Source organism: Poeciliopsis prolifica, unplaced genomic scaffold, assembly GCF_027474105.1.
Source record: "Poeciliopsis prolifica strain line A6 unplaced genomic scaffold, Auburn_PproV2 SCAFFOLD026, whole genome shotgun sequence".
In the NCBI taxonomy this organism is placed as follows: domain Eukaryota; kingdom Metazoa; phylum Chordata; class Actinopteri; order Cyprinodontiformes; family Poeciliidae; genus Poeciliopsis; species Poeciliopsis prolifica.
Window position 1 is genome coordinate 3,031,949 of NW_026562401.1, and position 22,709 is coordinate 3,054,657.

General features: G+C 41.2%; 2 long non-coding RNA genes across 3 annotated transcripts; both read right to left on the reverse strand.

The window, feature by feature from the left end:
- Positions 1-345: 345 nt before the first annotated feature.
- Positions 346-2,365, reverse strand: LOC129371451 (uncharacterized). Its single transcript, XR_008607150.1, has 8 exons — positions 2,320-2,365; positions 2,099-2,226; positions 1,932-2,005; positions 1,724-1,844; positions 1,525-1,636; positions 1,214-1,387; positions 900-989; positions 346-461 (listed from the first exon to the last, which is right to left on the reverse strand). It is a non-coding gene; the product is annotated as an uncharacterized LOC129371451 (long non-coding RNA).
- A 4,286-nt stretch (positions 2,366-6,651) lies between these two features.
- LOC129371065 (uncharacterized) lies at positions 6,652-15,550 on the reverse strand. 2 transcript variants are annotated; one of them, XR_008607120.1, is made up of 3 exons: positions 14,799-15,550; positions 7,109-7,579; positions 6,652-6,905 (listed from the first exon to the last, which is right to left on the reverse strand). It is a non-coding gene; the product is annotated as an uncharacterized LOC129371065 (long non-coding RNA). The 2 variants fall into 2 exon arrangements; XR_008607121.1 differs by lacking the exon at positions 14,799-15,550 and adding an exon at positions 14,283-14,370.
- Between the last annotated feature and the right edge of the window lie 7,159 nt (positions 15,551-22,709).

Genomic DNA, 22,709 nt, shown 5'->3' on the forward strand with positions numbered 1-22,709 from the left:
ACACTGACACCGGGAACTGGCGAGGCCCAGACACTGACACCGGGAACTAGCGAGGCCCAGACACTGACACCGGGAACTGGAGAGGCCCAGACACTGACACCGGGAACTGGCAAGGCCCAGACACTGACACCGGGAACTGGGGAGGTCCAGGCTCCGACACCAGCCACTAGAGAGGTCTAGGCTTTGAGGCCCAGACACTGACACCGGGAACTGGGGAGGTCCAGGCTTTGAGGCCCAGACACTGGTTGCTGTGAGGACTGTGTTCACTCTTTAAATAAAAATATTTACAAAATTAATTAATTAAACATAAACAATACATATATGGAAGATATATGATGGTATCCTCTTCATGGGGCAAGTTCACCATGCACTCTAAAGTTATAGAGGCAGGTGTACTCTGGATGACCCCAGTTGCTGTTCACCTGTATGCTAACATAGGTGAAGGAGTCAGTGTTATCATCCTGTGAGCCAAGAGAAATACAAATTAGCAGGGTTAGATTAATAATCCATAGCTACAATTACACAAGACAATGTAAACAAAGGAGATCTGCTTCAAGTGCATGGAAGCCCAGTTCAACTTGCCTTGCTGTAAATATATTTTGCATAGATTTTTCAAGATACCTTGGAATTATACTAATATCTTCCTAATCAGAAAACCAAATGTTATCTAGTAAACCCTGGGTTTATTTTGATTTGTTTCTTATTGTGAGGCAATTAAGACGATTGTTTTGTGAAAACAGATTGATGTATTTTGTTGTCAAGACATAATAAAGTTGGTGTGAAGAACCTTATGGTTGTATGTAGGAAAAATGACCAATATTTATAACAGGGTAAATCACTCTGAGCTTCTGTAAGAACTGTTGTATTCGGTTAATAAAACATTAGTTTGACATATTTACAGGAAGTTTGAAGGTCTGAATCCTGTCGCCATCTTCTTTATATTGAAAACTTCCCAAGAAAGTCTCCTTTTCTTTTATATTCTTCTTTCCCTGAGACAAAATCAGATAGAAATCTAGTTCATTATCTTGTTCTTTCTATATATGTGAAAGTTAATTTGTTTATCTAAAACGTATCATATTCTGAGATAAGCAGAAAATTCCTTTGTGCAGACAGAAAGTTTGCATAAGATCAGGTGATATCGTATTGCTAACACAGTTTAAATCTCCTTTATATGTGGACATATGTGTGATACGTGTGGTGTTGCTTGACTTACATAAACAGAAAATTCCTTTGGAGCGCTAGAAACTGTGAAAGATGGGGATATCATCTTTGGAATGTGACCTACAGACACATGAGTCACAATGGCCTTGTGGGACAGTTCAACAGACAAACTTCCTGGGAAACCTGCGAATGCCCAGCATTCTCCAGGATTCAGATGAGTCCTTCCCTGAAGTCAAGAGTACAAAACAAAGTTTAGGGGGGGTACCAAGACTAAGAGAAAAGAAAATTGTAAAGCCTAATATTTATCAAAAAGAAATACGACTCTGCCTTATATTCAATTAATGTTCTGAGTGTTATTCAGACCTGAATGACAATGTTTGGGCCCAAAGGTTGTTGATTTAAAGGTATCCCAAACAATTTGCATGACCTGAAGCTCTGATATGTTTCAGTGGTGTTGTGTACACAACTCTTGCACCTGCACAAAAAACAGAAATATTGAGTTAAGAAAGCTAAATACTGAAAATTTGCAATCTGGTTTGTGATCTTATTTCTAGTCGCTCACCTTGTGACTCCAGAGCAAAGTTGGGCCAGAGATCTGCTTGCGGTAGAAGGTATTCAAACTTCTTCTTCATCTCCAGCAGATCTTGGTGGTAACTCTCTGGGAGCTTTTCCTGACACTTATCCTGAGACAGAAAGTTTTTCACAACATTACAATTAACAGCTTATTAGAATATTTAATTCAGAAATAAAGTTAGGAAGATAAAAACTACCATATCCAGTAAAGAAAGTGGAACTAGTGACTCTGAATATCTCAAGTGCAGAGCAGAAAGTAGGCAGGTACATCCTGAGGAACATGAGCAGAAGATGATAGTCAATGACATAACATAAAAAATGCAGACTTTCTACAACACTTTCAAATTGATTGTTGAGTATTTACCAAAAAAGAGCAAGATGACAACTATAATCCCAGGACGTTGCATCAGGGTGGCCATCTCCTCTTTCATATCGTCTTCCTCGTCACTCTCTCCTATCAGTCTGTTCAATGGGCGTTTCTTTCGCCTCCCACTGGCACAAGATGGAAAAATACAATTGTTTAAATATGTGCATTAATCAGTAGATGACTGTTAAACATAGAAGCTAAAAAGAAAAACAGCTTACATCATAAACCGAACTCTTGTCTCTCGGTATGATATTGTTGGTTCCCATTAAAGTCATAGTAACCATTTATTGATAAACGAAGGCTTCGTTTTGGTACAGCTGCACAAAAAGAGAAAAGACAAAGTAATGGAAGAGAGGTCGCTGACTGGCACAAAGCATCATGTATTATATCTATCTATCTATCTATCTATCTATCTATCTATCTATCTATCTATCTATCTATCTATCTATCTATCTATCTATCTATCTATCTATCTATCTATCTATCTATCTATCTATCTATCTATCTATCTATCTATCTATCTATCTATAAATATAGATAGATAGATAGATAGATAGATAGATAGATAGATAGATAGATAGATAGATAGATAGATAGATAGATAGATAGATAGATAGATAGATAGAAATATATATAGATTGATATATATTTAGAGAGAGAGAAAACTACATGCTAACATTCTCTACGTAGTTCACGTTCTCTACGTAGTTCACGTTCTCTACGTAGTTCACGTTCGCCACGTAGTTCACGTTCCCTACGTAGTTCACGTTCGCCACGTAGTTCACGTTCGCTACGTAGTTCACGTTCGCTACGTAGTTCACGTTCGCTACGTAGTTCACGTTCCCTACGTAGTTCTCTAGTCTAGATGAAAGCGGTGGATAAGCGCGTGCTTGTTATGAGCGCTGGGGGAACCGTATCTGTTGGGGAAACGCGAATCGACGTAACACCCGTTGACGTAGGTCAGATTGGCCCTGTTTGTTGTCTTGAAGCCATGGCAACCAGGTTAAACTGGAACAGATTGGTTTCCCCCACACTTGCAGAAGTTTGTGATTTTGAAGCTATTTTATGTATTTCAGTCTAATTGCAAAGGAAAAAAAGTTAAGTATTTTAACTTGCTATTAACAATTTAGGAAATTGTTAATATTGAGTACAGTCTGGGGCACGGGGGGCTCCACCCAGGATGCCAAACATGTTAGGATCGCCCCAGGACAGAAGGTCTACTTTGAAACTCTTTACAAAGTCAGTCACAAAGTCAGATTTTAGGCCGGATCAATAGCTGATCAGATTATTAATCTTCTGTCACAGTAAATTTAATATTTAAAGTGAAAACCATAAAATGGCTTTAAAATGTGCAAAACTTATTATTATTTTGATACTGTTTTCCTGTTTACTGAATGAAATTGTCAAATATGCAAAAATAAATAAATTGGTGCCTCAAAAGTAACTAAAATGATTTGAGCTCAATAGCAGTTTACTCACAACCTTAAACAGAAAATGGGTTTGCATTTCATGTTGATTCACCTCCTCAATTGTTGAGGAGCATTTGTGTGTTTGGTTTCTTCGAGTTGGGATACTCAAGTTATACGACTTACATTGGCAGAAAAATATTTTGGAGCACTGCAGATTGTGCAATTGGGGAAAATAAATCTTGTGACTATGACCCAAGAACAAATGAACAACGGAGACTCAAAAGAAACTAAAATAATTTGATGTTTTGTTAAAAAAACAGAGTAAATCTTACACAGAAATGAGCTCTGTTTTCTTTGTGTCACTAAATTAAAAAACAAAAATACTTACTTTGATCGTTTTCCATCGTTTAGTTGAACGTTCACGTCTCTGAAAGTCTGACTTTCTCTTGTAAATGAATCGATACAACTGTGAGAATTCAGAGAACTCCTCTCTTATTGACAAAAGTTCCAAAAGCGCCTGATGACACATCAGACTATGTGACATTAGAATATTAAGCAGAACCGTTCCGCATATAATTAACTCCTGGGCTTTGTGAGAATATTTTAAAACCAATTTTAGATAATGCTACAGCAAAAATTTATTCAACTCGTACTTATCAAACTTAGATGGTTTCTTTAAATTTGTCTTCAAATCAGACAAAAATGATTAATCCTAAATTTTTGTAGCTGGTTTGTGTAGCAATTATTTTTGTATGTGCTGCTATCATTTGAACAATATTAAGAAATGTTTCCAGAGGAAACAAACTTTTGAAGGAAGTTTGTTTTTGCCTGTTTGCCTGTTGAAAAATGGAATCATTTGAAATTACTGACAGATCCATAAGAAAATATTGCTTTATTCATTTAATTATTAAATAATGTACACTGTGTTGGGTCTTGGTTCAACAGGCTTTGTGCAATTATTTCAATATATTTTAATAAATGTAGAACCAATCCGACCCTCGGCTTGCAGCTAATTAGTTTTTTGGGCCCTCTGTGTATTTGACTTAGACATCCCTGATCATCTTGGTTACAGAACAGAGAGCGAACACATGTCTTCTTTCACTAGGAGCCTAGAGAGATATAGAACAACCCAATGACTTCATTGTAATGCTGAGGCCAGAGAAACTAAACCCTTTCAGAAGCCTGTTACCATTGGCTCAAAGTCTCAACAAAGCGGGAGACCATGCAGTGGCTCAAGTGCATAAAAAGGAATGTTTATTAAGAGAAAAAACAATGGATTATGAATGTCAGTATCAGTAGTGTGATGCAAAAGCTTAGATGTGTTTAATGAGTGCATTTGGAACAGTTGAAGTGCAAAAACAAAGACGACTCAAATGTGCAAAAGGAGAAGAGCTGAGGCCTGGCAACAAAACCCTACAGCAGTCAAGCAGCAGAGTGAACACTGAAGGTGACCCAGAGAGTGGAGATAGCCAGGTTCAAATACTCTGCGCTCCAAATCAACGGATCAGCAACACCTGCAAAGAGGAGGAGCACAAAGACAGAGAAAAGCAATACCCACAGCCCAGCCCTTAAGGCCCTGGGCCATAACAAACCTTTTCTCTGAGCTCATGCATCACACAAGAATCATAATACTGCTATGCATAGCTTCAGTTAATAATCATAGCAACCTTAAAATGTTCCCACTACAGGAGGTTTAATGCTTTTAAACTTTTACCTTCACCTGACAGAACAGGGCAGTCCAAGGACTTGAACCTTGTCCACAATGTTAAGTTCCAATAACGAGTGCCTTTGCTTTTTTTGTGCTATGTTACAAGGTAAAGCAAAACCTGCATTAAGAACAGCTTCAAAGATTTAAATTACTTTTTAATCATTATTCAAATTAAAAAATACATTATTGATCCCAAAGGTCTAACTAGATAATATCAATACAAATAAATAATATTCCAGTTGCTAAAGTGTTACTTTTCCATTATTACTTTGGGTGTGTATCAAGCAGTTTAGCTGTCCAACTTTCATAAATGCTATTTCACTGCAAGAAACGAAACCTCACGACAAATTACCCATGATAATGGGTAAACTCATTTTCACAATATTATCATCTGTTAAAATAAAAACAACTTTCCGAGAACACTCCTTAAAATACATGTTGGTGAAATACGTGCTCAGGAAGTGGTCTGTACACCACTTCCTGAGCACGGGATGACAGTCTGATACAGCCACAGGAGTGTGGTCCCTCTACAAGATAAAAAATTTAATTATTAAGATATCTCTTAATCTCCATCTCACTGTCCTACAAAGCCATTGTTACTCGTGTCAGTGTTCTGTGCCTCGGGCATCTTATAATTATTTTTGTTTATTTTACTTTTCTGGATCGTTTTGTATTGACTTTAGTTGAATGATTTTTCTTTTGTTTAATACTTTGGAGTTTTGATAATTCCTTTCTTGTAATTTGATCTTGTTAATTTGTGGCTGTTGGACCACCTATAAATAGGCTGGGTTGTGCCAGGTAAAGCGATGACCACCACCGAGGAAGCGTTCTAACACGGTGTGCATGTCTCTAGTCGCACCTGACGTCTCCAGCCTGCCATCCGGTATTTTTTATTAGCTCTTTGTTTGTTTGCTGTTCTTTTTTTGTTGTGATTTTGGCCTGGTAGGAACGATTGTCCTGTTTCGATTTTGCTATGAGCCTCTATTCCTCTTTTTGTGCAGCTGTACCAAAACGAAACCTTCGTTTATCAATAAATGGATATTATGATACTAATGGGGAACCAACAGTATCACAGAGAGTTCGGTTTATGATGCAAGCTTTTTTTCTTTTTAGCTTTTATGTTTGTCATCTGCTGATTAATGCATACATTTAAACAATTGTATTTTTCTCCATCTTGGGCCAGGGGGAGGCGAAAGAAACGCCCAATGAACAGGCTGTGTGAAGGTTTTACACAATGAGATGAGTACATTTCAAAAAAATATATTAATTTATTACAAAAAATCCAAAAATAATTTCAAAATGATAAACTGGGCCCAAAATTGAGGTCAACATAACAAACTACAACTCAGGTAGTAACACAAAAGAACTCAAACAAAACTGACCTAACTAACAAGACATGAAGGGAACTTAAATAGTGGCTGATCAAACCACGACTAAACCCAAAAGAGATAATTAAACACACAAAAAACAGACAAATACTGACAAACATTACTAAATATTTAAATTAAGTAAATATTAGAACTGAACTAACTTTCAGAAAAACAAACAATAAAGAAATGATTAAACTAAATTGAAAGACCAAATTTCCCTTCCCCTGGTGAGCAGATGGAACGACCCACTGGGAAGTTGACAGCCAGTGGCCATCAGCTGGAAATCATCTTAATTCCATCCGTAGCTCCAGGGGAAACTGGTAAAGTCAAACAAAAGAAATTCAGTGCATTTAACAAAAACTACAAAGAACTGACAAATAAAGTTAACTAAATGGGTGCACTACAAATAGTCAACTAAATTGGTCAAATGAATGAAAACAAATTTAAAGATACAAATCTAAACTATTCAAACAAATATGTAAAGTAATATTAAGGAAGAACAGAAAACAATTACACTTACTCTGTGACAGCAGGGACAGCTGTCAGGCTGATTGGAGATAGTGACCAGGAAGACGATGATATGCTTTTTGATATGAAAGAGGAGATGGTCACCCTGATGCAATGTCGTGGGATCATCTTTGCTCTAAATACTCTCCTTCCACAAACAATCAATTTGAAAGGGTTGTAAAAAGTCTATTTTTTATGTTATGTCACTGTAGCTGAGGCTGCTCTTAATTTGTAGGACGGTTTAAAGGCACTGTTCAGGTTTGTCACTGCTCTCAACCTGGAGTGTCTGTCAGAACACTACTTAGACTGGATTCAGTTCAGGACCAGATGTGGTGCAGCAGGTGGAAGAAGGAAGACATGAGGCAGGAAACCTTTTACTTTCTGTATTCCAAGTCGGGTCACAGATCTTAGTCCAACAACAGAAATTGGCATCAAGGTGTATTTGGTGAGTGCTTCAGGTATGTGTCTAGGTGTGTGTGGTCTCCTAGAATAAACAGAAATACAGAAATAAGTTTCAGGTGTTCTATCATTACACATTACACCATACTATTACACCTTAGATAAACTAAGAAGTAAATAGATAAAGCCTAAACAAGCTTAATATCAGAATCACTATTCATAAGCGAACTAAAACAAATGAACTAATATCAATGCCTGTGGGCCTGTCAAGTACATCGCTCAGTGCTCTACAACACACATATAGCCGATAGCTCGGACCTAACGGTAAATAACGGTTAACGAATAAACTCTGAATCACTCATTTAACTTCAGTAAACAATCATGTTGGATTCACTCCTTCTCCGTTCCGTTAGAGGGCGCTGTAGTTGCTTCGCGTCAGTTAAGGGAGAGAAGAAACTTACAGCAGAAAAGTAACGGCACAGAGATCGCCGTTAGCTGCAGCTAACGGTATTATTGACTACAAACGGATATTTAATCGACGTTTATGAGTGTTGCCCAACGTGTTTAACCGGCATGTCCGTGTAAAGCACGAGGCAATAAAACAAATAACAACAACAAAAACAACGACTACCTTATGTTCTTTGTAACATAAAGTTAAACACGGTGGCATCATGTCTGAAACTAAAGAATCCGCGGGAGAAATAGACATTGCTGCGCTAAAGAGGAAGAGAGGACAAGCTAAAGCAGCCGTAACTAAGATGATGACATCAGCGAACGAAAAAATTAGAGAAAACAAGCCAGAAGAATTGAAGTCAGTGCTAGAGAGCCTCGACTTAGCCCTTGCACATCTTCAGGAGGTACATAAATGTTATCATTCTCGGCTCACTGATGACATCGACAGAGAAGAGTCTGATGCTTATGAGAGACTTATTATAATGAACGTTCACGATGTGCGTCATGAAGCTCTAGCCTGGCTGCAAGAAAAAGAAGATGGAGCTAGTGTGCATTCATATGTTAATGATGAGCTAGATGTTACTACACAAGCCATGTTCAGCGAGCCTCCAGCTGATATAAATGATGAAGATTCCGCAGCAGCAGAACTAGAGAAAATCCAAGCCCTAAGAAAGAAAGAGAAGGAAAACTTTGAGCTGTTGCTTAGACGTAACAAAGAGGAATTTGAGTTGGAACTTCAGCGACTACATCACAAAGCTGAGCTGGATGCACAGATGCAACACAATCAGCAAAAGATGCAAGCCTTCACAGCAGATCTCCATTCTACGCCGAAAATTGGCAAAATTCCTACGACACAACAACCCTCGCCATTCCAGATGGCAATGATTCGATTTCACAACTGCTAGAGTTCTCAAGGCAGCATTATCAATCACAAGTTGACACTCTCAGGCTCCCACCAACTGATCTAATCAAGTTTGACGGTGAACCCCTTCAGTATTGGAAGTTCATGAGGCTTTTCACCACTATGGTGGACAAAGAGTCCATTTCTGCTGAAGAAAAGTTAACTCGTCTGCACCAGTACACAGAAGGGAAGGCTCGAGATGCTATTAGTCACTGTCTATACAATTCTGATCCCAACGCAGGTTTCAAAGAAGCACTAGACCGACTAAAATCAAGATTTGGAAATCCTCATTCCATTTCTCAAGCTTGGGTTGAAAAGGTTTTGAACTTTAAAGAGATAAGAGACAATCTGCAACTCAGAGACTTCGCAGACCTGCTGAGAGGCTGTAAAGACACGCTTGCTGCAATGAAATGTGAGGAAGAGCTCAGCGGCCGCAGCACATTATTTGAGATAATTAGCAAGCTACCATCAGATCTCAGGGCCAAGTGGCTAAATAAAAACTATGACATCACAAAGATAGGACGTCTACCGAAACTTAATGACGTCGTGAACTTTGTGGAGACAGAAGCTGAAAAGAGATCTGATCCAGTCTTTGGTGGGCTAATTGGCTTCAAGAAATATGAGAAACCAAACAACTTTACATCACCTACCAAAGTCTCAAAGAAACATCGTCAAAGCTACCCCACCACTGTCAAAGCCGCTGCTGTCTGTGAAAGTAAGTCTGCACGCACCAAACAGCCAGCTTATTTAAAATGTCTTAAATGCTCAGAACAGCATTTCTTAAACCAGTGCCCAGGCTTCCGATCACTAACGGTGCCAGAGCGCCTGGTGTTTGTTCAAGAAAAAAACCTGTGTCAAAACTGTTTCATGATTGGGCACAGTGCTGAGATTTGCACGCGCTGGGTGTGCAACGTGCCTGGCTGTGGACAGAAACACAATAAATGGCTGCATCCTAACCACACTAACAGACAGGAGACAGCAGCAGGCCAGGACAGCACTGATGACACTAAAACTACCCAAAGAACGCAACCTAGCAGATCACCTAATGTCACATGTGGATTCGCTGGAGCTGCAAATGGTAAAGTTTGTTTACCTATAGTTCCTGTGGTCGTTAGGGGTAAAGCTACAAACATCAGTTCTGTTACATATGCATTACTCGATCCTGGCGCCAATACCAGTTTAGTGTCAGAAGAGCTGACCAAGAAGCTAAAGGTCAAAGGCAAGCCTGCAAGATTAGACCTTGACACGGTAGGAGGAAGCCAAGAAGGCTTATTCACTCAAAGTGTGGATCTTGAGATTGACTCTGCATGATGGCAGCACCTACACACTTAATGGTGTGAGAACACTTAAGAAATTAAACATTGGACTTAGCTGTCTTGCGACACCAGACGAGGCAGCCAGATGGGATCACCTAGCAGATATCCCTATTCCCAGCATCAAGTCCAACGATGTGCACCTTGTCATTGGACAAGATGCTCCTCGTCTCCTTAGAGCTGAAGAGTACCGCGTAGGAGGTGATAATGACCCTTGCGCCAGCAGAACAGTACTCGGCTGGGCCATCAATGGTCCCATTGATCACAAAGAAGTTAGGAAGGTTAAGACTTACTTCCTCAAGTCAGATCAAAATCTACGAACACAGGAGGAAAGGTTTTGGAAAATTGACGACCCTGCTCCAGAGAACAATCTGTCAATAAATGACCACAAGGTGATTAAACTGTGGGAAAACTCAGTTACCAAAGATGGCTCATTATACCTTAGACATACCTTTTAAGAACAAAGCAGTGACACTACCTAACAATATCAATTTAGCGACACGGAGACTACAACTACTGGAACGCAGATTAACAAAGGACCCAAACCTGAAAGACAAGTATGTTAAAGCAATGAAGTCAACTATTGATAAAGGATATGCAGAAGAAGTACCAGCTTTGTCGCCTGATCACAATGAGGGCAAAGTTTGGTACCTCCCACATCACGCAGTAACTCATCCTCGCAAGCCTGAAAAGGTGCGAGTCGTTTTTGACTGCGCAGCAAAGTATGACGGAGTATCTCTCAATGATGTCGTCCATCAGGGCCCAGATCTAACAAACAAATTAATAAACGTGTTGATCCGTTTCCGACAAGGTCCAGTTGCTGTAATGGCAGACATTGAGGGCATGTTCAATCAGATACATGTAACTCCAGAACACAGAAATGTGCTAAGATTCCTCTGGTGGAAGGACCACAATCCTAATAATGAGGTAGTTACTTACCGGATGACATCCCACCTTTTTGGTGGAGTGTGGTCTCCAAGTGCAGCAAGTTTTGCATTAAAGAAGTGTGCATCAGATCATGCACATCTGTACGATGCAGATACCATCTCCACTGTTGAAAGAAACTTCTACGTAGATGATTGCCTGAAATCCTCAGACTCACCTCAACAGGCCATCCGTCTAGCGGCACAGCTGATCGACCTACTCATGCATGGTGGGTTTCGCCTGACAAAATGGACTAGCAATTCAACTGAGGTTCTACAGTCTATCCCGCCTGAGGAGCATGCAAATCAACTACCATTGTTGGACCTGGATGGAGATTTGTCTTTGGAGAGAGCTCTGGGAGTGTTTTGGGACATAGCAGATGACTGCATCACCTTCATCATCAAGGTCAGGAACAAACCCAACACAAAAAGAGGCATGCTAAGCACAATAAGCTCAGTTTATGATCCCCTGGGGTTAGTTGGCCCATTCATTTTACGGGGAAAGGCACTGTTCCAGGCGCTATGTCGCTTGAAGCTAAGTTGGGATGAAGCTATCCCAAATGACATTGCTGAGCAATGGGGCCGGTGGTTAGATGACCTACCAAAACTCTGCAGACTGCGGGTGCCCCGATGTCTCAGACCTGAAGGTTTCACTGCAGCTTCAGTCACCATGCAACTTCATCACTTCTGTGATGCTTCAGAGTTAGGTTATGGTGCTGTTAGCTACCTTAGGGTTGTAAGCAACGATAACATCTACTGTAATATTCTCTCTAGGAATAGGCTGGCTCCTGTTAAACCAAGCACTATTCCAAGATTAGAACTGGCAGCCGCTGTAGTAGCAGTACAGCTTGATCAAAAAATCCATCAAAGCTTTGAGCTACTACCCCTTCTAGATTCTGTCTTCTGGACAGACAGCACTATTGTCCTACATTACATCAGAAACGAAGAAAAACGGTACCAAACTTTGTTGCAAATAGAGTTTCACAAATCCGTGAAGTCTCACAAGCCTCACAATGGAACATGTTTGCACAGAACTAAACCCTGCAGATGATGTTTCAAGGGGACTGTCTGCTGAGGAACTTACAAACAGTGAGCGTTGGCTCAAAGGCCCTGCCTTCCTGTGGCAAGAAGAAGAATTATGGCCTTGCCAGCCTGATCTAGGAAGCTTACCTCCGGAAGCAGAGGTAAAGAAGTCAAGTCAGACATATGCAATGTCTTCTAAGCTCACCATTCAATCAGCAATTGACTGTTTCATTCAGAGGTATTCCTCCTGGTACAACTCAAACGAGCTATTGTACTGATCCTACGAGCTAAGAATATCCTTCTGAAGAAGTATGAACGCAAGCTAAGTGATCCAATAACACCAAAATGAAATGAAACTGGCAGAGATTTCCATCATTGAATACGCTCAGCGCACCCACTTGACTGGTCCAATGAAAGGAGAAAGCATCAAGAAGTTAGCTCCAGTACGACTCAGTGATGATTACTCCGTGTCGGAGGAAGACTCACCAATGCTCCAATAACTGAAGCGGCAAAAACCCTGCAATTTTGCCTCGAAATCACCATATTACCAAACTTATCATTTGGCATTTTCACAAGCTCACAGGTCATTCTGGAGTTGAAAGGGTGCTTGCTGATATCAGACAATTCTTTTGGATTGTCAGAGGCCGCGCATCTGTGAAGCAAGTTCTAGCACAGTGTGTACCTTGCAAAAGACAAAAGGCTCCAATCAGTACTCAGTACATGGCTGATTTGCCCATTGATCATGTGACTCCATGTAAGCCGCCTTTCGCTCACGTCGGAATTGATTACTTTGGACCCATTACCATCAAAAGAGTACGGAGTGAGGTGAAGAGATATGGATGTCTATTCACTTGCCTAACTACCAGAGCTGTCCACTTGGAGGTGGCACACAGCTTGGACACAGAATCATTTATCAACGCTCTTCAGCGATTCATGGCTCGTCGTGGGACACCCCAACTGATACGTTCGGACAATGGGACGAACTTTGTTGGTGCTCGTCATGACTGCGGAAGGCTCTGGAAGGATGGAACCAGCAAAAGATCGAGGATCATCTACTCCAGCGAGAAACTCAATGGAAGTTTAATCCTCCCGCCGCCTCGCATATGGGGGTGTATGGAGAGACAAATCCGTTCTGTGCGCTCATTCTCATGAGCGTTGCAGGACAACAGACTCTGGATGATGAAGGACTAATGACACTTTTCTGTATCATTGAAAACATCGTCAATGGGAGACCACTAACAAAGTTGTCAGATGACCCAAGAGATGGTCAACCTTTGACCCCCAATGACTTGCTTCTGCTGAGATCAGAGTGTGCTCTGCTCCTGGTCTTTTGTAAAGCAGATCTGTATCGTCGACGCTGGCGCCAAATCCAGTACTTGGCAGACATTTTCTGGGTTCGGTGGGTAAAGGAGTACCTACCCAGCCTGCAACAACGGCAGAAGTGGAACCACCATTCCAGAAACTATCAAATCGGAGATCTTGTGCTGATTCTGCACGAATGCACTCCTCGCAATAAGTGGCCTCTTGTTTTGGTTACTGATGTAAACATCGGAGCTGATGGTTTGGTGTGATCAGTGCAAGTAAAGACTCATAGAGGCATTTATACCCGTCCAATACACAAGTTGTGTTTTGTTAGGAGGAAATATGGACAAGTAGATTTACTTACCTCAGAGTGTTTGAGTTTTCTATATGTTAAAGATAATTTTCACTATCTTATGTTCATGATTACTGTAACAAGTAGTCTTAAAAAAAAAAAAAAAAACTTCCTTTCAGAAAAGTTTGTTATTGCAAAGTGGATATTACATAGTCATATACAGTTGTTAAGTTTAACTTGTCGTTCACCAATTTTCTGAGATGAACATCTGTAGAGTTCATCGGGGCCGGGATGTTGGATTCACTCCTTCTCCGTTCCGTTAGAGGGCGCTGTAGTTGCTTCGCGTCAGTTAAGGGAGAGAAGAAACTTACGGCAGAAAAAGTAACGGCACAGAGATCGCCGTTAGCCGCAGCTAACGGTATTATTGACTACAAAACGGATATTTAATCGACGTTTATGAGTGTTGCCCAACGTGTTTAACCGGCATGTCCGTGTAAAGCACGAGGCAATAAAACAAATAACAACAACAAAAACAACGACTACCTTATGTTCTTTGTAACAAATCAAATATCGTAACTTACTTGTCACTAACGCACACTTATAAGGCGAACACACATATTCTGCCCCTCTCACGTATTAGCACAGTGGCTCTGTTACCCCACCTCCCCCTGCGATATCTTACGGCGATGTGATGACGTCTTCGCCGCCCCAACTACGGTATGCCCTAAGTGGCAAAAGTAACGCTGAACAGTAATTACTACGAACAGTAGTAGTTAACAAACTTAGATTATTTAAGGGGTCTTTTGAACAGTCACTGTCTATCATCTTCTGCTCATGTTCCTCAGGATGTACCTGCCTACTTTCTGCTCTGCATTTGCAATCTCCAGTCACTTGTTCCACTACCTCTAGTGGATATGGTAGGTTTTCTCTTCCTAACTTTAATTCTGAATATAACGCCAAACGTATCATATGTGATACATGAGTTTTTGAGACCTCCAAATGAGCAATGTGACATTTTTTTCCTTAAAAAACCCGATGTATACAATTAGACACATGTAGTGCACTGATAATCCAACAGGGGGTAGTAACTTTCTCACCAGAGGCCTTTCCACTGATACTACAAGACTGCCATGGCAAAGGACTGGGACACAACTGAAGAAAAAGGGAAGAGGGTCACTGGATTTCAGAGTAATCCAGGAAAACAACATCATTGTGAGATGGTCTGACAACAAAGCTGTGAACCTGCTCTCTTCCTTTGTTGGTGTTGAACCTCTGGGCAGTGTGAAGCGTTGGGATCGAAAAGCCAAAACCCACATAATGGTTCCCAGACCGGCCATTGTTGACACTTACAACAGGTTCATGGGAGGCATTGACCTTCTAGATATGCTTTCTGCTCTGTACAAGTTCAGCTTCAGATCCCGAAGATGGTACATCTACATTTGGTGGCACACCATCACAGTGGCAGTAATAAATGCATGGATCCGCTACACAAGTGCACGAAAGGTCAAAAAGTGTGGCAGACCTTTGTCCTCTCCGGAAGCAACGCCAGCCCCTCCTAGGAGAAGGAAAACCACTGAGTTGCCCCCTGATGTGAGAAAGGACGGCCTCAATCATTTCCCAACATGGGAAACCCGACAGAGATGCAAGCACTGTGTGGGCCACTTTTCCTATGTGTTCTGTGAGAAATGCAGAGTGCATCTTTGTCTGAACAAGGACAGAAACTGTTTCCAAGCCTATCATAATGCAAAATAAAACGTTTTTTCTACACATCTTGTGAACCACAATATGTATAGAAAATAACTGAAATGTTATGTTTTCCTCTGGTGGATTTGTTATTGCTGCATTATTGTAGCACTTTTTATGTTTGGAATTAACAATTTATCTGAGTTATTTGTGTTTTATTATGTTTTTATTTGTTCAAGAAAGAATAATCTTTGAGCATTGTGACCCAATGTATCAAATATGATACAAAATGAAACTCATATATGGAAAATGATATTTGAAAAAAATTTTGTGTGTTCAGAGGGACCAATAAAGGCTCCAGTTTCAAAGAATTGGAATCTTCTGTCAGTTATTTCATGGTGTGGGCTTTACAGGGTTAAGCGGTTATTTTAGTCCATGGTCAAGCGAGGCGCATGGCAATGAGACGGAGTTGGGTCATGGAGAGAAGGGCATGACTTTGTGTCCACGAAGCACCTATAGAGGGGACCTTCACCTGTCCTAAACCCCCCCCCCCCCCGGCCTCCCAAAAAATGATTGAACAAGAAATGCGGAAAGAGGTGTGGAATAAGAAAGAATTCTCGCTGAGGCAGAAATTGGAGCGCGGTACGCAACACCACGGGGCAACATCGGGGACTGATGTTCTGACGGGGCTTCAAATTGAAGAACCTCGAGCGAACGGCACAAAAGGATGATTGTAACTACGAAGGGATTACCGTGAGTGCTTTTAGGTATCGGCCGCACGACGGAGGAGTTGGATCTTTTTCAACATTAACGACAGCGGCGGTCCGACTTGGTTGTGAGCTGCCATATTATCAGGAAACGGAAGGCTTGGTTTATGGGGTTGTGCTTTGAGTTTGACTGCAACTGCTACTGCAGTAATTACGCAGAGCCGTGATAAACAAGAGCGACCAAAAGACAAACAATACATACATAAATAACAAATTCAAATCAAACATTTTAACATTAGCACAACTATGAAAACAAAACAACCCAACACCATAAATGTTTTAGCAGTTATGCTATTAGTAGAGCGAGAGGAAGAATCTTCAACATCAAGTCCCTGGTTTCCAGCAACCTGATGGTTTGTTCCATTTCCTGGTTTGCCTTAAACCAATCATCTTCTCCTCATCAGTCCTTCAAAATCAGCAAAAACAACAAATAGTTAATGATCTAAATAAACATAAGGTGTTTACTAAATGTGTGCACCCAATTTAGTAAACAGCCTAATACAAAACCCACCACCAAAGAAAAAGTAAAATCAATGTAAAAACATTTAATCTTGTAACATCTAAACAATTTTAATATTTAAAATATTTTTGTCATCATTATTTCACGTCACAACTTCCAATGTGCGACACCCGCCACTGCCAGTGTGCGGTTTCCTGAACTTTTTGACCCCAGGTAAGCCAATGTGACGGAGGAGCCGTCACGATCGGAGAGTCCCTGTTAGCAAACATGCACAATTATAAACTTACCTGTTTCTTTTCCTTTTAGTTTGGATTGAGGCGATTCATTGTGGGTGCACACGCGGTGTTTTCGTTTGACGTTCATTCTAATCGGTTATTTTCAGGTACATGTTTTTCCGGTTTTCTTTGGGGGAAGTTGTTTCCAGCTTGGAGCGCACCGGGAGCCAATTACGTGATGTGTAGTCATCACAATGTGCTGTGTTGATTTTTAACTCATCTTGGACATTTTTGTAAATATTATGCATTTGCCACTGTTGATTCACTGCACTGATAAAAAAATAAATCTCACTAAAGTAATCCCTGGCCTTGGCCCGTCATTTTTTTGTGGTGGCCCAAGTCATAAAAGAACCCCGTCACAGCCAACTATGGAGAATTCAAAGAAAAGTGTCTGAAGAAAACAGGACGTTCAATGCTACATGGGCAGACTCATTTGCTTTCACTGCTGACGAGACTGGTTTACCAGTGTGCTTAATATGAGAAACTAGCTAACAACAAAAAGTCAAATGTCTCAAGACATTTTCAGAACACGCAGCCTTTGCTTAAAAATATCCGGATGGAGAGGAGTGAAAAAAAGCTGTTTCGGAATTGATCTGAGCAAAAATCACTTCAAGAAGAGGATGAAGTCAGCAAATTCAAGTGCATATGCTAGTTTTGTTGCCGCTCAGGAAATGAAGAGGCACGGGAAGTCGTTCACAGATGGAGAAAATATGAAAGAATCTTTCATTAAGACTTCAGAACATCTATTCAGGGACTTTAAAGAGTGAAAATCAGGGATATGCCCCTCTCATTTTTATGGATCAAAGACAAAACCATAAAAATGGCAGAAGACATCACCAGACAGCAAATTATAGATATCAATTCATTTTGTGAAAATGAAAGTGTTCACGAAAGTGTTTTTCATGCTTTCGTTCATGTCATAAAGTTTTCGTTCATGTTGTAACGCTTTCGGTCATTTTAACGCTTTCATTCATGTCGTAAAGTTTTCGTTCATGTCATAGCGCTTTCGTTCATGTAGTAGTGCTTCTGTAATTTGTAATTGTGCTTTCAATTTGCTGAAGTGGTTTGCACATCAGGGCCACTGTAATCAATTTACCAATGTAACACATTTTCATTACAAACTAACTTCCAGTGTCAGATTAATAATCATAAAAAAGTAATAAAAAGAGTGAAATCAATATATTTGTAAATATATTGTGTTTCACTATAATCTTTTAACCATGACTGAAAAATAAAGCAATTTAAAATGAAAATAACTGAAACTATAAATAACATAGGAAATAGCGCTGCGATTTCCAAATATGTATGCCCTCCAAATGATAACAGCAGAAAATTTTCATTTCTCCTGTTATCATTTTAAAGATAATCAGAAATGTTTCCGGGACTTCCGGTGACGCCATGAAAGGAGAAGCAGCCTGGATTACCCTACTCCGAGGAAAGTCTCAAAAAAACTAGCTTATCTGACGATACAACATAATTTAGAACAACTCCACTAATTACAAAAATGTATACTCTAAGAAAAGAAGCAGATAATAAAAATTAAACGACTTCGCGGAAAGAAACTTGCCAACTTCCAGAAACTTGCCAACTTCCAGAAACTACAACGGTCGTGAGCGAACAGAAAGACAACATGGAGATCGTGCTTGCAGAGCTAATACAACTGAGAAAGGAACACGCGGATGCTTCACACGATACTAAAGTCACTTTGTCAAGGGTTGAATGATCATTGAAAGACGTGCTTGAAAGAACGACGAAACTGGAGCGGCAAATTATCGACACCAACCAAAGAGTGAGTGACGCTGAGGGTCCGCTGCTCCGCCATGACCGCGTGCAGCGCTACAGAGAGAAGCTAATTTCTCAGCTAAATGTAAAGACCTCAAGTCAAGAGCGAGGCGTACTAATCTACGCAAGTACGAGATACCTGAAGGAGAAGAAAACGACACGATCTCCTTCCTGACTGACTTGATGCGCACCTCACTCAAACTACCGTAAGATATGAATCTTAATATAGAGAGGGCGCACCGGTCGCTAAATAGGAAGCTAAAGACTCCGTTCCCACGGTAAATCATCGTCAGGTTTCCAACTAAAGAGTGAAAGAAAAAGTAATACAGACGGCGTGGAGTAGACCTGACGTTACCCACCACGGCCAAAGGATATACTAAGACCAAGATTACACCACGAAAATATAGAAGAAACGCAAACAGGTACGAGAAGTTATCAAGCAACTTAAAGATAAAAATTTGAGCGCACTTTCCCTGCCCAATTGAAAATCCACCTGTACTCCGGTGTGAAGACCTTTGCAACACTTACTGGAGCAGCCTCAACACTTGAGAAGATGGGAATTGAGGTCAAGATAGATGAGCGTTAGAGATACCAAGAGGAACTGCAGGGTGAATTTCTGGCCCATGGTGCCAGGAAAAGCAGGCGAAACGATGCTGACTGTAACAGACATGCAGGCGCTTTTACAAGCTAATAATGAAATCAAGAATTTAGGAGTAATATTTGGACGATTAAACTTGATCTCAAACTATCATATTTTGGATAAAATGACTTGAAAGTAGGCTAGTTTAGTAAAATATGATACATTTCTGAATAGCAGGTAATTTCCTCACCATGGGAGCAGTAGGATGATTCATTTGATTTATTTTATGTCCGGAAAAGATTTAAAAATTTGAACAAAAAGAATTTTATTTTATTTTCGAAAGTTTATAATAGCTATTCAAGGATAGATTTCTTCTGCATACCTCAAAAATACTTTATTTTTTATTTTATTTATAGTATTGAATCAATTACTCTGAGTGACCATGCTCCAGTTATCCTACAGCTAAACTTAAGTAAGGACATCCCCTTTAGATACTGGAGACTAAACGTATCATTACTCTTCAACACATTAGTGATTCAGGAACTGAGACAACATCTTGAATATTTAGAGATAAACGACAATGGATCAGTAATTCCACCTATGATGTGGAGTGGAGCGAAGGCAGTATTAAGAGGAAAAATTATACAGATATTTTCTACACTTAAACAATTCATGGAAGAACAAAGAAGACTTGAAAATAAAATAAAACAACTAGAAATTGAACATAAGCACAGAGGAGGAGATGACACTCTAAAGGAACTAAAAGAGACTAGAAAAGAGTTTGATGTAGTTCTCACATACAAAGCAGAGGGAGCACTAAGATTCTCCAAAGATTCTAAGAGATGGGGAAATGGAGCCAGTCGACTGTTATCCTTCCATCTTCGAAAAACACAATCAGACAGAATAATACACAAAATAATAGAACCCTCACTTAAAACAACTCTATTTCATCCAATAGAAACCAACCAAGAATCAATGCTAATTAGTTTTGATGCACAAAAAGCATTTGATGCAGTTAATTGGCAATTTTCATACAACACCTTGTTACTATGAGCTTCCATCCAGGATTTCCGGAATGGATAAAAATAATATACACATCCTAAATCACGAGTTAGAGTTAATGCATTTTGCTCCAACTTATTAATGCTTGAAAGAGGGGTTTGTCAAGGAGGAGATTGTCTTAGTCCCCTACAATTTGTGTTGAACATCGAACCTCTGGCAGCAGCGATTAGAATGAACAAACATATTAAAGGTATGAGAGATAAAAATAATATGGAACACAAGATTTCACTTTTTGCTGATGATATTTTGACCTACATAAGTGATCGGATGAAGTCTATTCTCCCACTCATGGAAACTATAGAAGAATATGGTAAACTTTCGGGTTACCAAATCAATCCAAATCTGAAGCGATGGGATTACATGGTCATGTACCCGCAAAATTAACTATCAAACCAGGGATTCAGATACTTAGGAATTTTCATAACTCCTCAAAATTTACAACTTTTTAAAGTCAGTAATGGAAAATCAATGGATGAGATCAAGACAGACCTTATGAGATGAAACATTCTACTCCTCTCACTTAATCAGGAGGATTGAAACCATCAGAATGAGTATCCTTCCCAGACTTCTTTTTCTTTTTCAAACCTTACTTATGAAAATACCCATGTCTATATTTAATATTCTGAAATTTGGCTCTCGAAATTTATCTGGCAAAACAAACGTCCTGTCATGTGTTGGTGAGGCAGACGCTAGAGACCCAGGTAAGTGAATGGTGTTAACTTAATGATGAAAAACAGTCCCAAACAACAGTCAACAGTAGTCCGCGGCCAGACAGCACGGCTGAGCGGAAGCCAGGGCTCACACCGGTAGCAACTAGTCTTAAGGGCGGCACAAAACAAACGAGCGACAAACAACCATGACAAGGACCCGACGAGGAACAAAGGACACAGGAGGGACTAAATACACCCAGGGTAATCAAGGGAACAAGACACACTTGGGAACAATCAAGGGGAAGACAGGACACAGAAACTCAGAAAAAAACACAGAACCTGACAGTACCCCCTCCCCCCCGCCCCCTTAAAGGGCGGCTACCAGACGCCCAAAAACAAAGTCCAAAACACAAAACCAGGGTGGGCGGAGGGGCGACGGAGGAAGGCCAGTGTCCAGAAAACAAAAACTACCCACAAAAGGTGGGTGGAATCACAAGGAGGGGCTAAGAGTCCAAAACTAAACAGAAAAACTTCCCACAAAGTGGGCAGAGGTGTCGAGGGGGGTCCGGTGGGCGTCCTCGGCGCCCGTGGCAGACCCCACAGGGGAGGTCCGGAGGGCGTCCTCGGCACCTGATGCAAACCCAAAGGGGGAGGTCCGGAGGTGCCAAGGAACACTAGAGGGTTCTGGAGGGACACTAGGTGGCTCTGGAGGGACACTAGGCTGCTCTGGAGGAGCACTAGGGGACACTGGAGGAGCACTAGGGGACACTGGAGGAGCACTAGGAATCTCGGGAGGAGTACTAGGAATCTCAGGAGGAACACTGGGAATCTCGGGAGGAGCACTAGGAATCTCGGGAGGAGCACTAGGAATCTCGGGAGGAGCACTAGGGACAGAGGCTGCCGGAGCAGTGGCACGAGGAGCAGAGTCCACGGAGCGGAGTCCGCCGGAGCAGGAACGGCAGCTGGTGGTGCAGGAACTGAAGCCGGCGGAGCAGGAACAGATGCCGGCGGAGCGGCACGAGGAGCAGGGGCTGGAGCTGGGATTGGGCTGGTGGAGCCAACGTCGGATCTGGGAGACAGAGGGTTAGCAGCCATGGCAGCGAAGGCTGTCTGGCGTATCTCCTCTGCCTCCCGCTGCAGCTCCACCAGAGCGGGATGCGGGAAACGAGGAACCCAATAGTCCAGCAGCAGTCCCAGGCGTATGGCAAACCCCAGTTGCCTTAACGCAAACGTGGACGTACTCTTTGCCTCCTCATACTCGTGGATGGTACTGAGTAGCTCCTCTAAACCCTCTGGGTTCATGATGTGATTCAGCGAGCCTCACCGTATTTCTGGTCGGGTCCTTTTGTCATGTGTTGGTGAGGCAGATGCTGGAGACCCAGGTAAGTGAATGGTGGTAATTTAATGATGAAAAATAGTCCCAAACAACAGTCAACAGTAGTCCGCGGCCAGACAGCACGGCTGAGCGGAAGCCAGGGCTCACACCGGTAGTAACTGGTCTTAAGGGCGGCACAAAACAAACGAGCGACAAAGTGCGACAAACAACGACGACAAGGACTCGACGAGGAACAAAGGACACAGGAGGGACTAAATGTAATGTTTGTCTTGTAGTACCAGAAAGAATGCCAAGTCTTTTAAAGATGTCTTCTTTATTAATTAACTCCAGCGGTCATAGTACACTCATTCATAACCTAGTCCTGTCTGACTTCCTTGTGTGCCCGCGCACCGTTGCCGATCTGCCTGCATCAC